The following is a 14,656-nucleotide window of genomic DNA, read 5'->3' on the forward strand; positions in this document are numbered from 1 at the left end:
CCCCCTAGGGCAGCCTGGGCCCTGTTAATACTAAATTCTGAGCCAGAGTCTCCAGGTAACTGACAGACCTCAGGGAAAGTGCTGGGGACTGGCAAGAAAGTGACTCTGCACAAACAGCCCCTCCTCATTTCTCCTCCCAGTAGCAATTGCCAGGAGAAAATCCAGCCCTGGGAGAGCAAAGCCCCCAGGAATGGGACTTTCCCAGCCAGAGGGGCAGGAAGAGAGGACAGGGGAAGGAGAGACTGAAAGGGGCAGTGGGAGAAATGAGGGGGGAGAGATTTCCAGCTCTCTAGTCCACCCAGACACATGTATTGCTGCATCCCTGGGCAGAACCACTTTCCAGTGAACAAAACAAGGATCAGAGAGAGGAAAAGCCATTTCCTGACTCCATATTCCCCCTGCTGGGGTGTGGCTGCCGTGGGGTCAGTGTCCGAGGGAATCCCCCACAGTGACTCCTTTAGTTCTGCTCTTTTCTAGCCTTGTGTTCAGAGACTTTGTTAGGGGGTGAGGGGAGGGAGAAGGGAGGTTAAAAATCTCTCTGTGGGCTTAACCTGACAGGAGGGGCCAGGTCTACACTGTAATAAAGAGATCAGGCATTTTCCCAGGATGGCAGAATCTAGGATGTCTGTCATGATGTGAAATTAACTAAAGCCTGTTCTGAAACACCCACAACTGCCCTTCTCCCCCAGACAGGCTGCAGAACGACGTCCATGTTTCACTCCAGCTCATCCCAACCTCTCATGGGAGAGGGAAGAGAAATGGGTGCAGAGGAGCCTGTTCAGGTAGGGATTATCGAGAGGTTGCTGGTGAGTTCCTGCAGGAGGGAGAGGGACAGCAAATACACCAGAGAGGGAAAGAGATGTGCAGTCTGGTATGGAGGTTGGAGCGGGGCAGGAAATGCACAGGGTGGGAAAGGGAGGAGGACAGAGTGTGGCAAACCTGCTGGGAGTTGTTTAATAAGTGGCCTAGATTATAGGAACAGACCCATGAGATTAGGAGGTGGAAATACCCTAATCTGTGAAACAGAAAATAATCCTCCTACATGGGGCTAGGAAAGCTGACCAGACTCCCAGTGCTGGAGCCCGACCTGACTGACCAGTGGCTGCTGTGAGATATCAAAGGGGCACCCAGCAGTGAGGTTTAGGGGAGCTGCCCCGCCCTTCACATCCAGCTCCTCACAAGGAGGAGGGTGTTGGGTTTCCGACCAGGAAGAGCTCCCTGGTCCCTGCTAGGGGCTCCATCTCCTGTATCAGTCTGTGGCTAGTAGGTGGGTGATGGCTCTGCTGGGAGAGAGGAGGGGCTCCCTCTTCGTCCCCTCACCCTGGTGTTTCCAGCATGCTCTGAATGGGGTGGGGGTGGGACTCTGTTGACTGTGATCCACCCAGAGCTTCCATTTGTTTGGCTCCTCTCCTCCACGAATAGTGTGAGTGGGGCAACAGGTACTAAATGTTGGACTCCTGCTCTTTCAGGGGCCGGTGACCTTCGAGGAGGTGGCTGTGTATTTCACCAGGAACGAGTGGGCTCTGCTGGACCCTACTCAGCGAGCCCTCTACAGAGACGTCATGCAGGAGAACTATGAGAATGTGACCTCACTGGGTAAGGGTTCCTGTCCCTTCAGTTCTTGGAAGGGGAAATGAAGAGATAAAGTTCACGCCAGCCCCGCAATGCCACCTCTACTCTGCCCTGTTTCTGTATCGCCCCAATATGCCAGTGAGACACACACACACACTGGAGGAGGTGCTGCAGAACACTTTGGGAACAGCGCACAGGAGCAGTATCACAGTGTCAAATATCTCCTATTTGCTCCAGTAAACTTCTTTGAGATGGGGTGACCACATCATAGACTCATAGACTTTAAGGTCAGAAGGGACCATTATGATCATCTAGTCTGATCTCCTGCACAATCCAGGCCACAGAATCTTACCTATCCACTTCTATAACAAACCCCTAACCTATGTCTGTGTTATTGAAGTCTTCAAATTGTGGTTTGAAGACCTCAAGCTGCAGAGAATCCTCCAACAAGTGACCTGTGCCCCACGCTGCAGAGGAAGGCAAAAAACCTCCAGGGCCTCTGCCAATCTGCCCTGGAGGAAAATTCCCTCCCGACCCCAAATATGGCAATCAGTTAAGCCCTGAGCATGTGGGCAAGACTCACCAGCCAGCACCCAGGAAAGAATTCTCTGTAGTAACTCAGATCCCATCCCATCTAACATCCCATCACAGACCATTGGGCATACTTACCTGCCGATAATCAAAGATCAATTGCCAAAATGAGGCTATCCCATCATACCATCCCTTCCATAAACTTATCAAGCTTAGTCTTAAAGCCAGATATGTCTTTTGCCCCCACTACTCCCCTTGGAAGGCTGTTCCAGAACTTCACTCCTCTAATGGTTAGAAACCTTCGTCTGATTTCAAGTCTACACTTCCTAGTGTCCAGTTTATACCCATTTGTTCTTGTGTCCACATTGGTGCTAAGCTTAAATAATTCCTCTCCCTCCCTAATATTAATCCCTCTGATATATTTATAAAGAGCAATCATATCCCCCCCCTCAATCTTCTTTTGATTAGGCTAAACAAGCCAAGCTCTTTGAGTCTCCTTTCATATGACAGGTTGTCCATTCCTCGAATCATCCTAGTAGCCCGTCTCTGAACCTGTTCCAGTTTGAATTCATCCTTCTTAAACATGGGAGACCAGAACTACACACAGTATTCCAGATGAGGTCTCACCAGTGCCTTATATAACGGTACTAACACCTCCTTATCTTTGCTGGAAATACCTCGCCTGATGCATCCTAAAACTGCATTAGCTTTTTTAACAGCCATATCACATCATGATCATCCTGTGATCAACCAATACTCCGAGGTCCTTCTCCTCCTCTGTTACTTCCAACTGTTGTGTCTCCAATTTATAACTAAAATTCTTATTATTAATCCCTAAATGCATGACCTTGTACTTTTCACTATTACTATTACTCCAGTTTACAAGGTCATCCAGATCTTCCTGTATGAGATTCCGGTCCTTCTCTGTGTTAGCAATACCTCCCAGCTTTGTGTCATCCGCAAACTTTATTAGCACATTCCCGCTTTTTGTGCCAAGGTCAGTAATAAAAAGGTTAAATAAGATTGGTCCCAAAACTGATCCCTGAGGAACTCCACTAGTAACCTCCTTCCAGCCTGACAGTTCACCCTTCAGTACGACCCGTTGTAGTCTCCCCTTTTACCAGTTCCTTATCCGGCTTTCAATTTTCATATTGATCCCCATCTTTTCCAATTTAACTAATAATTCCCCATGTGGAACTGTGTCAAATGCCTTACTGAAATCGAGGTAAATTAGATCCACTGCATTTCCTTTGTCTAAATAATCCGTTACCTTCTCAAAGAAGGAGATCAGGTTGGTTTGGCACAGTCTACCTTTTGTGAAACCATGTTGTATTTTGTCCCAATTACCATTGACCTCAATGTCCTTAATTACTTTCTCCTTCAAATTTTTTTTCCCAAAACCTTACATACTACAGATGTCAAACTAACAGGCCTATAGTTACTCGGATCACTTTTTTTCCCTTTTTTAAAAATAGGATCTACGTTAGCAATTCTCCAGTCGTACGGTACAACCCCTGAGTTTACTGATTCATTAAAAATTCTTGCTAATGGGCTTGCAATTTCATGTGCCAGTTCCTTTAATATTCTTGGATGAAGATTATCGGGGCCCTCCGATTGTCCCATTAAGCTGTTCGAGTTTGGCTTCTACCTCAGATGTGGTAATATCTACCTCCATATCCTCATTCCCATTTGTCATCCTTCCATTATCCCTAAGCTCCTCATTAGCCTTATTAAAGACTGAGGCAAAGTATTTATTTAGATATTGGGCCATGCCTAGATTATCCTTAACCTCCATTCCATCCTCAATGTTTAGCGGTCCCACTTCTTCTTTCTTTGTTTTCTTCTTATTTATATGGCTATAGAACCTTTTACTATTGGTTTTAATTCCTTTTGCAAGGTTCAACTCTACATGGCTTTTGTCCTTTCTCACTTTATCCCTACATGTTCTGACCTCAATAAGGTAGCTTTCCTTGCTAATCCTGCCCATCTTCTACTCCTTGTAGGCTTTCTGCTTTTTCTTAATCACCTCTCTGAGATGCTTGCTCATCCAGCTTGGTCTACAACTCCTGTCTGTGATTTTTTCCCCCTTTCTTGGGATGCAGGCTTCTGATAAGTTTCTGCAGCTTTGACTTAAAGTAATTCCAGGCCTCCTCCACCTTTAGATCCACAAGTTCTTCAATCCAATCCACTTCCCTAACTAATTTCCTTAATTCTTTAAAGTTAGTCCTTTTGAAATCAAACACCCTAGTCTCAGATCTATTTTTGTTTATCCTTCCATCTAGTTTGAACTGGATTAGCTCATGATCACTCGAACCAAGGTTGTCCCCTACAACCATTTCTTCTATGAGGTCCTCACTACTCACCAAAACCAAATCTAAAATGGCATCCCCTCTTGTTGGTTCTTCAACTGTGTGGTGAAGAAATCCATCAGCTATCACATCCAGAAAAATCTGAGCCCTATTACTACTACTAGCACTTGTCCTCCAGTCTATATCTGGGAAGTTAGTCTCCCATGATCACACAATTCCCATTAGTGTTTACTTCATTAAAAACATTAAAGAGGTCTCTATCCATCTCCAAATCAGATCCCGGCGGTCTGTAGCACACCCCAAGCACTATCTGAGGGGAGGCTCTAGTAGCTCTCTTTCCCAGTGTGATTTTTGCCCAGATAGACTCTGTCTTATCCATTCCATCACTTCTTATTTCTTTACAATTAACTTCATCATTGATATACAATGCTACTCCATCACCTTTGCCTTTATTTCTGTCTTTCCTAAACAGCACATACCCTTCAATAACTGTACTCCAGTCATGATCTACTATTCCACCATGTTTCTGTTATCCCTATAATATCCGGTTTCACTTCCTGCACCAGTAGCTCTAGTTCCTCCATTTTGTTACCTAGGCTCCTCGCATTAGTGTACAGACAGCTTAATTCCTGCTGTTTGGCTTCACTGACATTCTTTCCCCGGGGGATAGGCACAGACATTCTACCACCAGCATCACCTATTAGACTGGTATCTACACTACCCTTCCTCCTTATGTCCATTCTTCTGCCCATGGCTGTATCCTCTCTTACTTTGTTTTCTTCCCTCTCAATGTTAAATTCCGGCGTGGAGATTACCTGGACATCTCCCAACCATCTCCCCCAAATTCCTAGTTTAAAGCTCTCTTAATCAGTTGTGCCAGCCTCCATCCTAGAAGTCTATTTCCCTCCTTACTCAGGTGGAGTCCATCCCGAGAGAACAGTCCTCTGTCCATGAATGCCTCCCAGTGGCTGTACGTCCCAAAGCCCTCCTTATAGCACCACTGCCTGAGCCATCTGTTGGTTGCCATAATCTTTTCACACCTTTGTTGCCCTTCTCTAGGAACCGGCAGAATCCCACTGAAGATCACTTGAGCCTCGATTTCCTTAAGCGTCTTCCCCAGCCTGGCATAGTCTCCCTTGATACGTTCCAGTGAGAATCTAGCCGTATCATTTGTTCCCACATGAAGGACAATCAACAGATTCTTTCCCGCTCCCGTTAGGATCCTTTTCAGCCTCAGGTCCACATCTTGTATCTTAGCACCTGGCAGACAGCACACCCTTCTGTTCTCCGGATCAGCTCTAGTTACAGGCCTGTCTATTCTTCTTAGTCAGGAGTCCCCAATCACGTAGACCTGCCTTTTCCTGGTGACAGTGTGATTCTCCGGTCTATCCCCTGCTCCCACTGGCTGCAAGTCCTCTCGATTCCTATTCACCCTTGCTATCCTCCGCAACCCTTCCCGTATCCTCCTGGGGCTCATATTTGGTGTTGTCTCCATTGACTCTTCCCCTCTTCCTGTAGGACTAGCAGCTCTTCTCTTCTTCCTTGCCCTCTCACCTTCAGTGACCACCTGCTGTGTCCCTTCTTCATTTCCAGCTCTGCAAACCTGTCCCTGAGCTCTATTTCTCCTTCACTGGCCTGTCTTTTCCTCTGCCTGGTTCTCTTAGTCACATGCTTCCACTGTTCACTTTCCTCACCCAGCAGTCTCCCCTCAGAGTTCTTTGGTCCTGCTTCCATCTGCAAGTCTGAGCTTATCCCTTCAGCCTCCTCATGTCTTTGCTCCATCATCGGCTCGAACCGCCTTCTAAACTTGACCAGAGTTTCCACCTGCATTGGCCTGCTAAACCCAGGGTTGTGAGTTCAATCCTTGAGGAGGCCACTTAGGGATCTGGGGCAAAAATTGGTCCTGCTAGTGAAGGCTGGGGGCTGGACTCGATGACCTTTCAAGGTCCTTTCCAGTTCTAGGAGATTGGTATATCTCCAATTATTACCTTTATTACCTTTATCAGCTCTATCAGGTGGCACTTCATGCAGACAAAACTCTTTTCAGGTACCCCCTCCAGGATCGTATACATGCCGCAGCTTCCACATCCAGTCATCCTCATTGTGTCTTTCCCTGCTGCCTCTGTATCGGTCATAGCCTTCCCACCTAAAATGTGTTAGTCCAAGAAACACAAAACAAAACAAACCCCCAAAAGGCACCAGAACACTGGCAGACCACCACCCACTCCCTTCACTAGCCTGTCAGTTCCTCTGCCTAGGTCTCTTAGTCTCCCAAGTAAACTCCCTCTGAAACTCGCCTGTTTACAGCTCTGTTTGCTGGCTGCTGTGCCGCTGCAGCTGTCTATGCATCTGCACACAGTTTTCGAGATGTGGGCGTACCATGGATTTATATACAGGCAATATAATATTTTCTGTCTTTTTATCTATCCCTTTCTTAATGATTCCCAACATTTTTTCACTGCCGCTGCACATTGAGTGGATGTTTTCAGAGAACTATCCACAGTGACTCCAAGATCCGTCTCTTGAGTGGAAACAACTAATTTAGACCCCGTCATTCTGTATGTATAGTTGGGATTATGTTTTCCAATGGGCTGCAATATGTGCTATCCTGTCATCTAGTACTGCTGAGATCCTGCATTCAGTGATATCCCTGCCCTTCCTGTTCCCTTTCTCCACTGAACCCCACCGGCCCATGCTTCCTGTTTCCAGCTTCCCCAGGACTCTCTCATTGTCTCTGTCTCTGGACCTCTCTGTGAGCAAGAAGCAGTGCCGGGGAGACTTGCCCTTTCTCTGGAGTCTTTGATTTCTGGGACATGGATTTACTTTCTCTGTGTTGTAGGAGACTCTTTGAAATTGAGTGTCTGTGACATTAAGCACAGTGCAACCTGGACTGTTGAACAGCTGTGTCCCCTCAGTTCCCCAGGCTGGGGTGCCTTTTACACTGCTCTACTGTGAAAGCAGCCACTCCTGGGCAGTTCACACGCAGTCTCCAGCATGTAACTCGCTCCCAGCTACACAGTATTGAGTGCTGCTAGTCAGTGACTCACGAGTTACAGTGCAACACAGGAGAACCCCAGAAAATTCTCTGCTCCCAGACTTCCCCCAGAAATGTGCATCTTTCGCTGTCCAGCACACTACTGAACAATGGGAGCTCATATGAAGTCTGTCATTTCACAAGTGGAAAATGACATGCGCCAGCCTTGTTATCCCAGATGGAGTTTCCAACACACTTTAATCCAACCACACTGGTTAGATAGTTAATAATCTTGTTTTATTCTTTATCAAAAAAAATATTTTAAGATACAGATAATGAGGCATAAAGCTCAGAATTGTTTACAAAAGAAATGCAAAGATAAAACACAAACTAACATCTAAGTTAACCAGCTGAAACGGATTCAAGGCAAATGTTTCTCTCACCATGTGCTGAGACAGGCTGGTTTTCCTTTCAGCCAGGACTCCCCCTAACCTGCCCCTGCCGCCCACGTTCAGGTCTTCAGGAGTTGTCATGAGCAGAGGGAAAGGGGAGAGAGAGAGTCTGAAGCATTTTCCTCACCTCTTTTTATAACTCAGTCCTTTGTACTAGAAACAACTTCAGTTCTCAGCTGAGTCATGGTGCCAGGCTGTCTGTCGGAGATATGAGAATTGGGAGGGAAAGTCTACAGAAAGAGCTTTGGAGCTTTGGTCAAGTTAGAAGGCCTGAAGTATTAGCTGAGCTTGCTTCTCTGTGTAAAGGGCATAGAAAGGCAGAGTGGAATGGAAAATCCCCCAAATTGGGGAACAATGGCTTTGTGTGCAGAAGGGGCCTAAGGAGGTGTAGTGGAAAGTCCCCAAACACACTGATTTGCAGTAACTGAGCTTGTGAAACATAACCACAATGGAAGTGTTAGAAAAGTCAAACCATGAACTAGACTAGGAATAACAATAACAGGAAAGGCTGAATGTGGAAAACTGCTTGTTCAGCTCGCTTTTGACCTGCATCATATTTTGCAATATATTCCAAATAAGGTAATTAACGTGCAATGTATGTGCCATTGATTGTGGTTTTAAGCTTTAAAAGGCTTGTGTGGTTTTTAGCTCAGGGGGACAGTATTCCAATAGCTGTCGCCCCCTGCGCACGTTTAACCAAGAAAAGAGCCTCAGGCTGAGCTGATTCAAAATCAATCGTGTGGTTGTTTTCCACAACAGCTTCAAGAGGTCCCTGTGATGGAATGTAAATGTCATCTTCACACCTTCCCCCTGCAGGAGAATGGCTGTTCGACCAGCTGTTTGCCTTGCTGTCTCTGAGGAACTGCTCTGTGGGTGTTCCCCAGAATTGTAACTTTTTCCGTAATCTCATACTGTAAAATCTCATAACTTTACATACAGTGTTACTACACATTTTAACAGGAGGATAATATTCAGTAGATTATGCATTTTCAAATGATACCTCACAAGCCATACTGTGTACAAAATTGATCATAATTTTCTAGAAGAGTGAACATAGGGGTATAGACTGACACAGTGTCTGTGTGTGTGTTCCCAGCAGATATGTGGGTATTTCAGTCCCTCATAAGCATAGTGTTCGGCATCTTCAAGGACCTGGGGAACTAGTCCTGGAAATTCACTGGTTTACCAAATGTGACACTGTATGGAATTGTGAGACACTTTGGTATTAATAATAAAATAATATAATCTTATCAAATTAAAATGAATCGTGCTAGATATGCCATGTAAGGTGTCAGGGGAAATGTTATGATTTGCCAAGTATGATAATTTTGTTTCTATGTCTGTATCACCTTTGTATTGTGAGTTATAGATATGTAGGGTATATCTGTATTTCCAGACTTGTGCAGTGTTTCTGGGTGACACCCCCAGACATATTGACATCAACACTGCCTAGCCTGTTTGATGGCCCATTGAGGGTCATCAGCTGTACAATGAGCCCATGGAAAGGACCAAGGGGATACACCTATTGAGTCAGCAAGACATGCCGGGGTATACCTGTGTAATGAGAACTCGAAGGCTTTTCCATGCCACATGCTGTGAATCTTGTGTTTGGGACACAGGAAGTACAAGCCACATAGCAAAAGAAATATAAAGGGCAGCTGCATCATCTCCATTTTGTCTTCAATCCCCTTTCCTGCCTCTGGAGCAACTTCTCTACAAACTGAACCCTGGAACAAAGGACTGAATGATCCATCCAAGCTGTGGATGTGTTCCAGGCAGATTTTCACACCGGCAACTCACCAATACTGCTAAGAACCTGATATATCCATTTTGGAATGTATCTGACTGCTTTCCCATTTAACTTTCTTTCTTTTGTTTAAACCTTTAGTTTAGATGCTAAGGATTGGCTGGCAGTGTGGTATTTTGGGTAAGATCCAAACCTATACTGACCTGGTAACGTGGCTGACCTTTGGGGTCAGAAGATCATTTTGTTTATGTGAGCAGAGTTTTGAAATAACCTCTCACTGTACTGGACCTAAGTGCTCATTAGGAGTCAGAGAACTGGGATGCAATAAAGGGGGCCGTGTGATTTCTTTTTTCAGCTTCTCGATAACCCAAGTGGGTGATCCCTTTTTCAGCCTGCTCTGATCTTGGCATTTTCAGTGAGACCTGCCTCTGGCCCACCAGGTCACACTAAGCACTGAAGTTAAATTAATAGAATGTTTTTTATGACAAAGTCTTATGAAATCAACTGAATTCCTTTTTTCTTTCATCTGAGCAGGGTTTCCTGTTACCCAGCCTGATGTGATCTCCCAGCTGGAACAAGGGGAAGAGCCATGGGTCCCAGACCTCCAGGGTTCAGAGGAAAGAGAGATCCTGAGAGCTCCCCGCACAGGTGAGGAAACATTAAACCACCTCAGAATCTGTAACTGCCTGAAGGAAACATCTGGGATGCCCTACAAAGCCCTTGGGGAGGTGTCTCAGTTCATTATTGTCCCTAGCAGGGGTCATATCCTCAGGGTAAATATAGCTCATGGCTTCCTATAGATCCTAGCAGACACCAGGCAGTAGCTTCCTCCCTTCCCCCTGCGTATTTGGATGGGATGTGAAGGCTGAATTGATCCTCCTCTCTCTTATTTAGAATCATAGAATCTCAGGGTTGGAAGGACCTCAGGAGGTGTCTAGTCCAACCTCTGCTCAAAGCAGGACCAAACCCAACTAAATCATCCCAGCCAGGGCTTTGTCAAGCCTGACCTTGAAAACCTCTAAGGAAGGAGATTCCACCACCTCCCTAGGTAACCCATTCCAGTTCTTCACCACCCTACTAGTGAAAAAGTTTTTTTCTAATGTCCAACCTAAACCTCCCTCTCTGCAACTTGAGACCATTACTCCTTGTTCTGTCATCTTCTACCACTGAGAACAGTCTAGATCCATCCTCTTTGGAACCCCTTTCAGGTAGTTGAAAGCAGCTATCAAATCCCCTCATTCTTCTCTTCTGCAGACTAAACAATCCCAGTTCCCTCAGCCTCTCCTCATAAGTCATGTGCTCCAGCCCCCTAATCATTTTTGTTGCCCTCCGCTGGACTCTCTCCAATTTATCCACATCCTTCTTGTAGTGTGGGGCCCAAAACTGGATACAGTACTCCAAATGAGGCCTCACCAGTGCTGAATAGAGGGGAATGATCACATCCCTTGATCTGCTGGAAATGCCCGTACTTATACAATCCAAAATGCCATTAGCCTTCTTGGCAACAAGGGCACACAGTTGACTCATATTCAGCTTTTTGTCCACCGTAACCTCTAGGTCCTTTTCTGCAGAACTGCTGCCCAGCCATTTGGTCCCTAGTCTGTAGCAGTGCATGGGATTCTTCCGTCCTAAGTGCAGGACTCTGCACTTGTCCTTGTTGAACCTCATCATGTTTCTTTTGGCCCAATCCTCTAATTTGTCTAGGTCCCTCTGTATCCTATCCCTACCCTCCAGTGTATCAACCACTCCTCCCAGTTTAGTGTCATCTGCAAACTTGCTAAGGGTGCAGTCCACACCATCCTCCAGTATGTTAATGAAGATATTGAACAAAACCGGCCCCAGCACCGACCCTTGGGGCACTCCACTTGATACCGGCTGCCAACTAGACATGGAACCATTGATCACTACCCGTTGAGCCCGACCTTCTAGCCAGTTTTCTATCTACCTTACCGTCCATTCATCCAGCTCATACTTCTTTAACTTGCTGGCAAGAATACTGTGGGAGACTGTATCAAAAGCTTTGCTAAAGTCCAGAAATAGCACATCCACTGCTTTCCCCTCATCCACAGAGCCGGTTATCTCATTATAGAAGGCAATTAGGTTAGTCAGGCATGACTTGCCCTTGGTGAATCCATGCTGACTGTTCCTGATCACTTTCCCCTCCTTTAAGTGGTTCAGAATTGATTCCTTGAGGACCTGTTCCATGATTTTTCCAGGGACTGAGGTGAGACTGATTGGCCTGTAGTTCCCTGGATCTTCCTTCTTCCCTTTTTTAAAGATGGGCACTACATTAGCTTTTTTCCAGTCATCCGGGACCTTCCCCGATTGCCATGATTTTTCAAAGATAATGGCCAATGGCTCTGCAGTCTCATCGGCCAACTCCTTTAGCACCCTCGGATGCAGTGCATCCGGCCCCATGGACTTGTGCTCGTCCAGCTTTTCTAAATAGTCCCGAACTACTTCTTTCTCCACAGAGAGCTGGTCACCTCCTCCCCATAGCGTGCTGCAGAGTACAGCTGTCTGGGAACTGACCTTGTCTGTGAAGACAGAGGCAAAAAAAGCATTGAATACACTAGCTTTCTCCACATCCTTTGTCTCTAGGTTCCCTCCCTCATTCAGCAAGGGGCCCACACTTTCCTTGACTTTCTTCTTGTTGCTAACATACCTGAAGAAACCCTTCTTGTTACTCCTAACATCTCCGGCTAGCTGCAACTCCAAGTGTGATTTGGCCTTCCTAGTTTCACTCCTGCATGCCTGAACAATACTTTTATACTCCTCCCTGGTTATTTGTCCAATCTTCCACTTCTTGTAAGCTGTTTTTTTGTGTTTAAGACGAGCAAGGATTTCACTGTTAAGCCAAGCTGGTCGCCTGCCATATTTACTTTTCTTCCTACACATCGGGATGGTTTGTTCCTGCAACCTCAATAAGGATTTTTTAAAATACAGCCAGCTTTCCTCGACTCCTTTTCCCGTCATGTTATTCTCCCAAGGGACCTTGCCCATCAGTTCCCTGAGGGAGTCGAAGTCTGGTTTTCTGAAGTCCAGGGTCTCTGTTCTACTGCTCTGTTTTCTTCCTTGTGTCAGGATCCTGAACTCGACCATCTCATGGTCACTGTCTCCCAGGTTCCCATCCACTATTGCTTCCTCTACTATTTCTTCCCTGTTTGTGAGCAGCAGGTCAAGAAGAGCTTTTCCCCTAGTTGGTTCCTCCAGCACTTGCACCAGGAAATTGTCCCCTACACTTTCTAGAAACTTCCTGGATTGTCTGTGGGAAGAGTTTGGGGGAGTTCAGCTCCTGATTTTTATTTGACCTCCCTCCAGCACTTGTTTTGGTTTGGTCTTTCCTGTTCCATCCCTGTTTGAGGTGTCTGTCTCTGTCACAGCAGGTGATGCAATGGTCCGTGAGAAAGAGGAGCGGAATTCTCAGCAGAAAAATGTTGAGCAAGTGGATAAACATGGAGCATTATCACAAAGCTCAAAAAGGAATGTGTTCAGGAGTCCTGAGCAGGGAAACTCCTGGGAGATTCAGCACAGACCAGAAAGAGAGCAAGGAAACCAGCCAGGGGAGAAATTGGGTAAATTTATTTCCTGTTGGGGAACTCAGAAGGTCCTCATGGAAACCACAACACAACAGGAAATCCTTAGGCGAAAGAGAAAAAATACATGCACTGAGTGTGGGCAAAACTTCATTCACAGATCAAGCCTTTCTGTTCATCTGAGAATCCACACAGGGGAGAGGCCCTACAAATGCCCTGAGTGTGGGAAAACCTTCAATCGCAGTTCGCACCTTATTAGCCATCAAACAATCCACAGAGGGGAACGACCCTACGAATGCAGTGAGTGCGGGAAAACCTTCAATCGCAGCTCAAACCTTATTAGCCATCAAAGAATTCACACTGGGGAGAGGCCGTATAAATGCTGTGAGTGTGGAAAATGCTTCACTAAGAGTTCAGCCCTTTCTCAACATCAGAGAATCCACACGGGGGAGAGGCCCTATGAATGCCGTGAGTGTGGGAAAACCTTCACTTACAGATCAGGCCTTTCTAGACATCAGAGAATCCACACAGGGGACAGGTCCTACGAATGCAGTGACTGTGGGAAAAGCTTCACTCAAAGATCAGGCCTTTCTGTTCATCAGAGAATCCACACAGATGAGAGGCCCTATAAATGCAGAGAGTGTGGGAAAAACTTCACTCAAAGATCAGCCCTTTCTGTTCATCAGAGAATCCACACGGGGGAAAGGCCCTATGAATGCCGTGACTGTGGGAAAAGCTTCACTCAAATATCAGCCCTTTATGTTCATCAGAGAATCCACACAGATGAGAGGCCCTATGAATGCAGTGAGTGCGGGAAAAGCTTCACTCACAGCTCAGCCCTTTCTAAACATCAGAGGATCCACACAGGGGAAGACCCTACGAATGCCGTGAGTGTGGGAAAAGCTTCACTCAAATATCAGCCCTTTCTGTTCATCAGAGAATCCACACAGGGGAAAGACCCTACGAATGCCTTGAGTGTTGTAAAACCTTCAGTTGCAGCTCGCACCTTATTCGTCATCAAACAATCCACAGAGGGGAAAGACCCTACGAATGCAGTGAATGCTGGAAAACCTTCAATCGCAGCTCGCACCTTATTAGCCATCAAAGAATTCACACGGGGGACAGGCCCTATAAATGCTGTGAGTGTGGAAAATGCTTCACTAATTGTTCAGCCCTTTCTCAGCATCAGAGAATCCACACAGGGGAGAGGCCCTATGAATGCCATGAGTGTGGGAAAACCTTCTCTTGGCACTCATCCCATGTTAGCCATCAGAGACTCTGCAAGAGAGATCAACATTGTAAAAATCTCTAGGGCTATCAATACTTTGTTTTTTAATACTTTTCCTGATTCCCACATAGTAACTTTTAAAGCTCTTTGAACTGTGTGCAGCACCGTTATCCCTCAGCTTGTCCAGATGAGTGGCCCATTTTTGCCTTTTGCAGTTCGCCCTCTTTTGAGATGGACCTATTTGTCCTTTCTATTGTCCCACAAGTAATTGGAGTGTGCCCTTCCTATGAGGAACCAGGGAGCATCA

General features: G+C 46.1%; 1 pseudogene; it reads left to right on the forward strand.

Moving 5' to 3' along the window:
* Positions 1–10,190: 10,190 nt before the first annotated feature.
* On the forward strand, positions 10,191–14,367 carry LOC120381640 (annotated as a pseudogene).
* The last annotated feature ends 289 nt before the right edge of the window (positions 14,368–14,656 follow it).

This window comes from Mauremys reevesii, linkage group 14 (assembly GCF_016161935.1).
Source record: "Mauremys reevesii isolate NIE-2019 linkage group 14, ASM1616193v1, whole genome shotgun sequence".
Taxonomy (NCBI): Eukaryota; Metazoa; Chordata; order Testudines; family Geoemydidae; genus Mauremys; species Mauremys reevesii.